Genomic DNA, 11,629 nt, shown 5'->3' with positions numbered 1-11,629 from the left:
GGCAAGGAGCCGGAACCGCTGCGCAGCTTTTTTTTCTCTGCTTCGGACAACAACGCGAGGCCTTTTTCTCGTTCCTTTTTTATCTCTCTCGCCTTCGTTTTGGTTTTTTTTTTCGCCCCTTGGCTCTTTTTTTCTCAGGGCCCGCGCCCTTGCGACACACAACACGGCTCGGCCTTCGCGTTCGGAGAGTCCCGCGCGCGCTGGGGGCGCGGGGACGGGGCTCGGCTGGGGCTGACCCGCCCCCGAGGCCGGCCCGAAAAAGCACCGGACGTGCTAGAGGAGACAGCGACCCGACAAGGCGGGCGCGGCCCGGACAACACCGAGGCCCCGAGGCCGGGGCGGCTCGCTCTGCAGCAGGCGGCGGCACGACAAAGGAGCGCCGTGCGCGGTGCGCGCGCGGAACGGGCTCTTTTCCCCCGTCCGTGCTCCCCCGGCCCCGCCATCGGTTCTCGTCAGCCCTCTCACTCTCTCTCGCTCTCGAGGGGGGGGGGGGGGTTTGGTTTCGTTTTCTCTCGGCTCAAGCTCGAGCCGCACCGCCGCCCGGTGCTGCTCGCGGCCGGCACCCACGGGACGCTAAACTCGGACCAGGGCCAGCGCCGGCACCTCGCGTGGTTTTAAGGACACCTTGAGTGCTCACGGGGCCACGCGGCCATCACACAGCCTGGGACGGTAAAGATGTTCCTTCCCCGGCAAGCGGAAGGAGCGACACCTCGCCTGCGACGGGAAGCGAATTGGACAGGAGACCGCCCTGCTCGAGGGACCGGACACCACCGAGACTTCGCCCGGAGGAGCCGGCCCGCCGGGGGCCCTTTCCGACGCGACCCGAAAAGCCTCATCGATCGGACGGGGACAGAAAGAAAAGCAGCCGCGGGGCAACGGGGAGCCCCCGCGGCCGCGGGTTCCTGGGACAACGGCAACGGAGCAGGGCTCCAACATGCGTGCGAGCGGGACACGTCCCCGAGAGGCCCTCCCTTGGCGCCGCCGAGCCTCCCCGACGCTCCCTAGGCCCCCGACGCCGGCGGGCCGCTTGCAACCTTCGGGATCGATCACGCAGCAGAGGAAGAGAGCGGGGGGTGCCGCCACCCGCCCGCGGGCCGCAAGACAACGGAAAACGGAGCAGCTGCCACCGACCACGCCGCGGGCCACCGGCTTTCGCCCGCCTCGCAGCGATCGGCTTCCCACCCGGAAAAAAAGCCGGGGGGAAGGGCAAGCCACCGCACCAAAAAAAAAACTAAAAAAAAAGCACGCCATGCGTCGCACGACCCGTGCTAGCCACGGGGGTCACGAGCCAGGGGTGGGGGCGAGAACGCGCCTCTCAACTCCTCCCGTAAAACCCCTCCAACCACCGGACATACGGTCTCTTTTCTCACTCGCCAACACAGCCAGCCCTTCTCTCTCGCCTTTCGCTTTCGCTTCGGTGGCGGCCCGTGACCCTTCGTCAGCGCGCGCTTCTCGGTGCCGCGGCTTAGGGCCGCGAGAGAAAAAGAACGGAGGCCGGGCGGGCACCCCCACACTGCCCCGCACACCGGGCACGCTTTAATAAAAAAGAACGGAGCCGCTCGCAAAACCCAGCCCCCGCCGGCAACGGCAACCACGGCAGCCGGGGCAGGCCAGACACCACGGGCCGCCCCGGCACGGTGCCTCGATCGCGCCCGGCCGATACCGAGAAAGGGCGAGGCGCCGCCGCCCCGCCCACGACACACTCTCGGGGGCTCACTCGCTCGCTCGCTCTCTGTTGGGTTGCGGGGTCCGTCCTGGGGGGGGGGACACGGCCGGCCACCGCGGCCGACCGCCGCCCCGGAAAAATTCTGCCCGCTACACGCGGGTCCCCGGCTTAGGGCCGAGGAAGGGGGACGACTTCAACAACACACGGCAGGGCCGGACACTCCCGTCACCGAGCCCCCCTTCGCAGGCAAGCAAGCGAAGCCGAGAGGCGAGGCCACACGCCCCACTGCATGTCCCCCGCTGCCCTTTCGATACGGACACAACTCTGGCAACACAGGTCGGGAGCGGGAAACGAGGCGCAGCCAACCTCGGCCAAGCGAGCCACGCCCGGGGGGCTCTCGGGGAGGGGGGCCAGGGAAAGCCCGGGCAGGCTCAACACAACCCCGGGCCGGCCCCACAGAAATCCAGCCCCGGCTGCCGGCCACCAGCGTGCACCGGGACCGACAGCCGAAGAAATGCCGCACCCGGCGAGCGGGCGGGGCCCCGGCTTAAGGCCGGGCAGAAAAGGGGCGAGGCGCCGCCGCCTCGCCCGCCACCATCCCCGGGGGAGCGAGCAGGCGCCCGGCTCCCCGTTGTCACGAAACCGGCAGCAGCCGGGCCGGAGCGGGACACACTCGCGGCTTTCTCGCCCTCTCTCTGGGCCTTTTTCTCGCTTCTCCCCCGCCTGGAACAACGCAGCCTCGCCTGGGCCGGGGGAGCGCGGTGGCTCTCGGATCGCATCGCTCTCTCTGGGGGCTTTCTCGCTTCTCCCCCGGACTGAACACGCAGCCTCGGCCTGGGCCGGGGAGCGGCTCTCGGATCGCATCGGTCTCTCTGGGGGCTTTCTCGCTTCTCCCCCGACTGAGCACGCAGCCTCGCCTGGGCCGGGGAGCGGCTCTCGGATCGCATCGGTCTCTCTCTCTGGGCTAACCTGTCCCAGTCGAACTGGGTAAGACGGGAAGCCGGACGAAGCCACGCGACTCGCCCCGACATCGGCGGTGTTCTTCTGGCCCTGGCGACCGCACGCGCGTCCGCCCTTCTCCGCCACGGACACAGGCACGGCAACAGCCTGTGGGGATACGGCCCGTCACCTCGTTCCCATAATACGGACAGATGGGCCCGAAGCGGCGGAGGCCGGAAAGAGAACCGATGTACGTGACCGAGGGGGCGCAGTGGCGCACGCCGCCTTCTACGATGACATAGCCGGAGGCAGCGAGAAACAGCGACCCCTTGGAGTACTTCCAGGCCGGCGGCGGACAACAGGTCTACCAGCCATGAAACGGGCAACAGGTCTACCGACGGCTTGCTGCGGACAACAGGTCTACCCAGCCATGAAACGGGCAACAGGTCTACCAAGCTGCGGACACCAGGTCTACCCAGGGCATGCTGCGGACAACAGGTCTACCCACGGCTTGCTGCGGACAACAGGTCTACCCAGCTGCGGACACCAGGTCTACCCAGGGCATGAAACGGGCAACAGGTCTACCAAGCTGCGGACACCAGGTCTACCCAGGGCATGCTGCGGACACCAGGTCTACCCACGGCTTGCTGCGGACACCAGGTCTACCCAGCCATGAAACGGGCAACAGGTCTACCAAGCTGCGGACACCAGGTCTACCCAGGGCATGCTGCGGACACCAGGTCTACCCACGGCTTGCTGCGGACACCAGGTCTACCCAGCCATGAAACGGGCAACAGGTCTACCAAGCTGCGGACACCAGGTCTACCCAGGGCATGCTGCGGACACCAGGTCTACCCACGGCTTGCTGCGGACACCAGGTCTACCCAGCCATGAAACGGGCAACAGGTCTACCAAGCTGCGGACACCAGGTCTACCCAGGGCATGCTGCGGACACCAGGTCTACCCAGCCATGAAACGGGCAACAGGTCTACTCACGGCTTGCTGCGGACAACAGGTCTACCCAGCCATGAAACGGGCAACAGGTCTACCAAGCTGCGGACAACAGGTCTACCCAGGGCATGCTGCGGACACCAGGTCTACCCACTCAATGCTGCGGACAACAGGTCTACCCAGGCATGAATCGGGCAACAGGTCTACCAAGCTCCGGACACCAGGTCTACCCACGGCTTGCTGCGGACAACAGGTCTACCCAGCCATGAAACGGGCAACAGGTCTACCAAGCTGCGGACACCAGGTCTACCCAGGGCATGCTGCGGACACCAGGTCTACCCACGGCTTGCTGCGGACAACAGGTCTACCCAGGCATGAATCGGGCAACAGGTCTACCAAGCTCCGGACACCAGGTCTACCCACGGCTTGCTGCGGACAACAGGTCTACCCAGCCATGAAACGGGCAACAGGTCTACCAAGCTGCGGACACCAGGTCTACCCAGGGCATGCTGCGGACACCAGGTCTACCCAGCCATGAAACGGGCAACAGGTCTACTCACGGCTTGCTGCGGACACCAGGTCTACCCAGCCATGAAACGGGCAACAGGTCTACCAAGCTGCGGACACCAGGTCTACCCACGGCTTGCTGCGGACAACAGGTCTACCCAGGCATGAATCGGGCAACAGGTCTACTCACGGCTTGCTGCGGACACCAGGTCTACCCAGCCATGAAACGGGCAACAGGTCTACCAAGCTGCGGACACCAGGTCTACCCAGGGCATGCTGCGGACACCAGGTCTACCCACGGCTTGCTGCGGACAACAGGTCTACCCAGGCATGAATCGGGCAACAGGTCTACCAAGCTGCGGACACCAGGTCTACCCAGGGCATGCTGCGGACACCAGGTCTACCCACGGCTTGCTGCGGACAACAGGTCTACCAACTCAATGCTGCGGACAACAGGTCTACCCAGCCATGAAACGGGCAACAGGTCTACCAAGCTGCGGACACCAGGTCTACCCACGGCTTGCTGCGGACAACAGGTCTACCCAGCCATGAAACGGGCAACAGGTCTACCAAGCTGCGGACACCAGGTCTACCCAGCCATGAAACGGGCAACAGGTCTACTCACTCAATGCTGCGGACACCAGGTCTACCCAGCCATGAAACGGGCAACAGGTCTACCAACTCAATGCTGCGGACAACAGGTCTACCCAGCCATGAAACGGGCAACAGGTCTACCAAGCTGCGGACACCAGGTCTACCCACGGCTTGCTGCGGACAACAGGTCTACCCAGGCATGAATCGGGCAACAGGTCTACCAAGCTGCGGACACCAGGTCTACCCACGGCTTGCTGCGGACACCAGGTCTACCCAGCCATGAAACGGGCAACAGGTCTACCAAGCTGCGGACACCAGGTCTACCCAGGGCATGCTGCGGACACCAGGTCTACCCAGCCATGAAACGGGCAACAGGTCTACCAAGCTGCGGACAACAGGTCTACCCAGGGCATGCTGCGGACAACAGGTCTACCCAGCCATGAAACGGGCAACAGGTCTACTCACGGCTTGCTGCGGACACCAGGTCTACCCAGCCATGAAACGGGCAACAGGTCTACCAAGCTGCGGACACCAGGTCTACCCAGGGCATGCTGCGGACACCAGGTCTACCCACGGCTTGCTGCGGACACCAGGTCTACCCAGCCATGAAACGGGCAACAGGTCTACCAGGCTGCGGACACCAGGTCTACCCAGGGCATGCTGCGGACACCAGGTCTACCCACGGCTTGCTGCGGACAACAGGTCTACCCAGCCATGAAACGGGCAACAGGTCTACCAAGCTGCGGACACCAGGTCTACCCAGGGCATGCTGCGGACACCAGGTCTACCCAGCCATGAAACGGGCAACAGGTCTACTCACGGCTTGCTGCGGACAACAGGTCTACCCAGCCATGAAACGGGCAACAGGTCTACCAAGCTGCGGACACCAGGTCTACCCAGGGCATGCTGCGGACACCAGGTCTACCCACGGCTTGCTGCGGACACCAGGTCTACCCAGCCATGAAACAGGCAACAGGTCTACCTAGCTGCGGACACCAGGTCCACCCAGCCATGAAACGGGCAACAGGTCTACCAAGCTGCGGACACCAGGTCTACCCAGGGCATGCTGCGGACACCAGGTCTACCAACTCAATGCTGCGGACACCAGGTCTACCCAGCCATGAAACGGGCAACAGGTCTACCAAGCTGCGGACACCAGGTCTACCCAGGGCATGCTGCGGACACCAGGTCTACCAACTCAATGCTGCGGACACCAGGTCTACCCAGCCATGAAACGGGCAACAGGTCTACCAACTCAATGCTGCGGGCAACAGGTCTACCCAGGCATGAATCGGGCAACAGGTCTACCAAGCTGCGGACACCAGGTCTACCCAGGGCATGAAACGGGCAACAGGTCTACCAAGCTGCGGACACCAGGTCTACCCAGGGCATGCTGAGGACACCAGGTCTACCCACGGCTTGCTGCGGACAACAGGTCTACCCAGCCATGAAACGGGCAACAGGTCTACCAAGCTGCGGACACCAGGTCTACCCAGGGCATGCTGCGGACACCAGGTCTACCCACGGCTTGCTGCGGACACCAGGTCTACCCAGCCATGAAACGGGCAACAGGTCTACCAAGCTGCGGACACCAGGTCTACCCAGGGCATGCTGCGGACACCAGGTCTACCCACGGCTTGCTGCGGACACCAGGTCTACCCAGCCATGAAACGGGCAACAGGTCTACTCACGGCTTGCTGCGGACACCAGGTCTACCCAGCCATGAAACGGGCAACAGGTCTACCAAGCTGCGGACACCAGGTCTACCCAGGGCATGCTGCGGACACCAGGTCTACCCACTCAATGCTGCGGACAACAGGTCTACCCAGGCATGAATCGGGCAACAGGTCTACCAAGCTCCGGACACCAGGTCTACCCACGGCTTGCTGCGGACAACAGGTCTACCCAGCCATGAAACGGGCAACAGGTCTACCCACTCAATGCTGCGGACAACAGGTCTACCCAGCCATGAAACGGGCAACAGGTCTACCAAGCTGCGGACACCAGGTCTACCCAGGGCATGCTGCGGACACCAGGTCTACCCAGCCATGAAACGGGCAACAGGTCTACTCACGGCTTGCTGCGGACACCAGGTCTACCCAGCCATGAAACGGGCAACAGGTCTACCAAGCTGCGGACACCAGGTCTACCCAGGGCATGCTGCGGACACCAGGTCTACCCACGGCTTGCTGCGGACACCAGGTCTACCCAGCCATGAAACGGGCAACAGGTCTACCAGGCTGCGGACACCAGGTCTACCCAGGGCATGCTGCGGACACCAGGTCTACCCACGGCTTGCTGCGGACAACAGGTCTACCCAGCCATGAAACGGGCAACAGGTCTACCAAGCTGCGGACACCAGGTCTACCCAGGGCATGCTGCGGACACCAGGTCTACCCAGCCATGAAACGGGCAACAGGTCTACTCACGGCTTGCTGCGGACAACAGGTCTACCCAGCCATGAAACGGGCAACAGGTCTACCAAGCTGCGGACACCAGGTCTACCCAGGGCATGCTGCGGACACCAGGTCTACCCACGGCTTGCTGCGGACACCAGGTCTACCCAGCCATGAAACAGGCAACAGGTCTACCTAGCTGCGGACACCAGGTCTACCCAGCCATGAAACGGGCAACAGGTCTACCAAGCTGCGGACACCAGGTCTACCCAGGGCATGCTGCGGACACCAGGTCTACCAACTCAATGCTGCGGACACCAGGTCTACCCAGCCATGAAACGGGCAACAGGTCTACCAAGCTGCGGACACCAGGTCTACCCAGGGCATGCTGCGGACACCAGGTCTACCAACTCAATGCTGCGGACACCAGGTCTACCCAGCCATGAAACGGGCAACAGGTCTACCAACTCAATGCTGCGGGCAACAGGTCTACCCAGGCATGAATCGGGCAACAGGTCTACCAAGCTGCGGACACCAGGTCTACCCAGGGCATGAAACGGGCAACAGGTCTACCAAGCTGCGGACACCAGGTCTACCCAGGGCATGCTGAGGACACCAGGTCTACCCACGGCTTGCTGCGGACAACAGGTCTACCCAGCCATGAAACGGGCAACAGGTCTACCAAGCTGCGGACACCAGGTCTACCCAGGGCATGCTGCGGACACCAGGTCTACCCACGGCTTGCTGCGGACACCAGGTCTACCCAGCCATGAAACGGGCAACAGGTCTACCAAGCTGCGGACACCAGGTCTACCCAGGGCATGCTGCGGACACCAGGTCTACCCACGGCTTGCTGCGGACACCAGGTCTACCCAGCCATGAAACGGGCAACAGGTCTACTCACGGCTTGCTGCGGACACCAGGTCTACCCAGCCATGAAACGGGCAACAGGTCTACCAAGCTGCGGACACCAGGTCTACCCAGGGCATGCTGCGGACACCAGGTCTACCCACTCAATGCTGCGGACAACAGGTCTACCCAGGCATGAATCGGGCAACAGGTCTACCAAGCTCCGGACACCAGGTCTACCCACGGCTTGCTGCGGACAACAGGTCTACCCAGCCATGAAACGGGCAACAGGTCTACCCACTCAATGCTGCGGACAACAGGTCTACCCAGCCATGAAACGGGCAACAGGTCTACCAAGCTGCGGACACCAGGTCTACCCAGGGCATGCTGCGGACACCAGGTCTACCCAGCCATGAAACGGGCAACAGGTCTACTCACGGCTTGCTGCGGACAACAGGTCTACCCAGCCATGAAACGGGCAACAGGTCTACCAAGCTGCGGACACCAGGTCTACCCAGGGCATGCTGCGGACACCAGGTCTACCCAGCCATGAAAAGGGCAACAGGTCTACTCACGGCTTGCTGCGGACAACAGGTCTACCCAGCCATGAAACGGGCAACAGGTCTACCAAGCTGCGGACAACAGGTCTACCCAGGGCATGCTGCGGACAACAGGTCTACCCAGCCATGAAACGGGCAACAGGTCTACTCACGGCTTGCTGCGGACACCAGGTCTACCCAGCCATGAAACGGGCAACAGGTCTACCAAGCTGCGGACACCAGGTCTACCCAGGGCATGCTGCGGACACCAGGTCTACCCACGGCTTGCTGCGGACACCAGGTCTACCCAGCCATGAAACAGGCAACAGGTCTACCAAGCTGCGGACACCAGGTCTACCCAGCCATGAAACGGGCAACAGGTCTACCAAGCTGCGGACACCAGGTCTACCCAGGGCATGCTGCGGACACCAGGTCTACCAACTCAATGCTGCGGACAACAGGTCTACCCAGCCATGAAACGGGCAACAGGTCTACCAAGCTGCGGACACCAGGTCTACCCAGGGCATGCTGCGGACACCAGGTCTACCAACTCAATGCTGCGGACACCAGGTCTACCCAGCCATGAAACGGGCAACAGGTCTACCAACTCAATGCTGCGGGCAACAGGTCTACCCAGGCATGAATCGGGCAACAGGTCTACCAAGCTGCGGACACCAGGTCTACCCAGGGCATGAAACGGGCAACAGGTCTACCAAGCTGCGGACACCAGGTCTACCCAGGGCATGCTGAGGACACCAGGTCTACCCACGGCTTGCTGCGGACAACAGGTCTACCCAGCCATGAAACGGGCAACAGGTCTACCAAGCTGCGGACACCAGGTCTACCCAGGGCATGCTGCGGACACCAGGTCTACCCACGGCTTGCTGCGGACACCAGGTCTACCCAGCCATGAAACGGGCAACAGGTCTACCAAGCTGCGGACACCAGGTCTACCCAGGGCATGCTGCGGACACCAGGTCTACCCACGGCTTGCTGCGGACACCAGGTCTACCCAGCCATGAAACGGGCAACAGGTCTACCAAGCTGCCGACACCAGGTCTACCCAGGGCATGCTGCGGACACCAGGTCTACCCAGCCATGAAACGGGCAACAGGTCTACTCACGGCTTGCTGCGGACACCAGGTCTACCCAGCCATGAAACGGGCAACAGGTCTACCAAGCTGCGGACAACAGGTCTACCCAGGGCATGCTGCGGACACCAGGTCTACCCACTCAATGCTGCGGACAACAGGTCTACCCAGGCATGAATCGGGCAACAGGTCTACCAAGCTGCGGACACCAGGTCTACCCACGGCTTGCTGCGGACAACAGGTCTACCCAGCCATGAAACGGGCAACAGGTCTACCAAGCTGCGGACACCAGGTCTACCCACGGCTTGCTGCGGACACCAGGTCTACCCAGCCATGAAACGGGCAACAGGTCTACTCACGGCTTGCTGCGGACAACAGGTCTACCCTGCCATGAAACGGGCAACAGGTCTACCAAGCTGCGGACACCAGGTCTACCCAGGGCATGCTGCGGACACCAGGTCTACCCACTCAATGCTGCGGACAACAGGTCTACCCAGCCATGAATCGGGCAACAGGTCTACCAAGCTCCGGACACCAGGTCTACCCACGGCTTGCTGCGGACAACAGGTCTACCCAGCCATGAAACGGGCAACAGGTCTACCAAGCTGCGGACACCAGGTCTACCCAGGGCATGCTGCGGACACCAGGTCTACCCACGGCTTGCTGCGGACACCAGGTCTACCCAGCCATGAAACGGGCAACAGGTCTACCAAGCTGCGGACACCAGGTCTACCCAGGGCATGCTGCGGACACCAGGTCTACCCAGCCATGAAACGGGCAACAGGTCTACTCACGGCTTGCTGCGGACAACAGGTCTACCCAGCCATGAAACGGGCAACAGGTCTACCAAGCTGCGGACAACAGGTCTACCCAGGGCATGCTGCGGACACCAGGTCTACCCACTCAATGCTGCGGACAACAGGTCTACCCAGGCATGAATCGGGCAACAGGTCTACCAAGCTCCGGACACCAGGTCTACCCACGGCTTGCTGCGGACAACAGGTCTACCCAGCCATGAAACGGGCAACAGGTCTACCAAGCTGCGGACACCAGGTCTACCCAGGGCATGCTGCGGACACCAGGTCTACCCAGCCATGAAACGGGCAACAGGTCTACTCACGGCTTGCTGCGGACAACAGGTCTACCCAGCCATGAAACGGGCAACAGGTCTACCAAGCTGCGGACACCAGGTCTACCCAGGGCATGCTGCGGACACCAGGTCTACCCACGGCTTGCTGCGGACACCAGGTCTACCCAGCCATGAAACGGGCAACAGGTCTACCAAGCTGCGGACACCAGGTCTACCCAGGGCATGCTGCGGACAACAGGTCTACCCACGGCTTGCTGCGGACAACAGGTCTACCCAGCCATGAAACGGGCAACAGGTCTACCAAGCTGCGGACACCAGGTCTACCCAGGGCATGCTGCGGACACCAGGTCTACCCAGCCATGAAACGGGCAACAGGTCTACTCACGGCTTGCTGCGGACACCAGGTCTACCCAGCCATGAAACGGGCAACAGGTCTACCAACTCAATGCTGCGGACACCAGGTCTACCCAGCCATGAAACGGGCAACAGGTCTACCAAGCTGCGGACACCAGGTCTACCCAGGGCATGCTGCGGACACCAGGTCTACCCACGGCTTGCTGCGGACACCAGGTCTACCCAGCCATGAAACGGGCAACAGGTCTACCAAGCTGCGGACACCAGGTCTACCCAGGGCATGCTGCGGACACCAGGTCTACCCACTCAATGCTGCGGACAACAGGTCTACCCAGCCATGAATCGGGCAACAGGTCTACCAAGCTGCGGACACCAGGTCTACCCACGGCTTGCTGCGGACAACAGGTCTACCCAGCCATGAAACGGGCACCAGGTCTACTCACGGCTTGCTGCGGACACCAGGTCTACCCAGCCATGAAACGGGCAACAGGTCTACCAAGCTGCGGACACCAGGTCTACCCAGCCATGAAACGGGCAACAGGTCTACCAACTCAATGCTGCGGACAACAGGTCTACCCAGCCATGAAACGGGCAACAGGTCTACCAAGCTGCGGACACCAGGTCTACCCACGGCTTGCTGCGGACACCAGGTC

The sequence above is a fragment of the Sturnus vulgaris genome, unplaced genomic scaffold (genome assembly GCF_052056855.1).
Source record: "Sturnus vulgaris isolate bStuVul1 unplaced genomic scaffold, bStuVul1.hap1 Scaffold_157, whole genome shotgun sequence".
NCBI lineage: Eukaryota > Metazoa > Chordata > Aves > Passeriformes > Sturnidae > Sturnus > Sturnus vulgaris.
Note: the sequence above shows the minus strand (reverse complement) of the source record.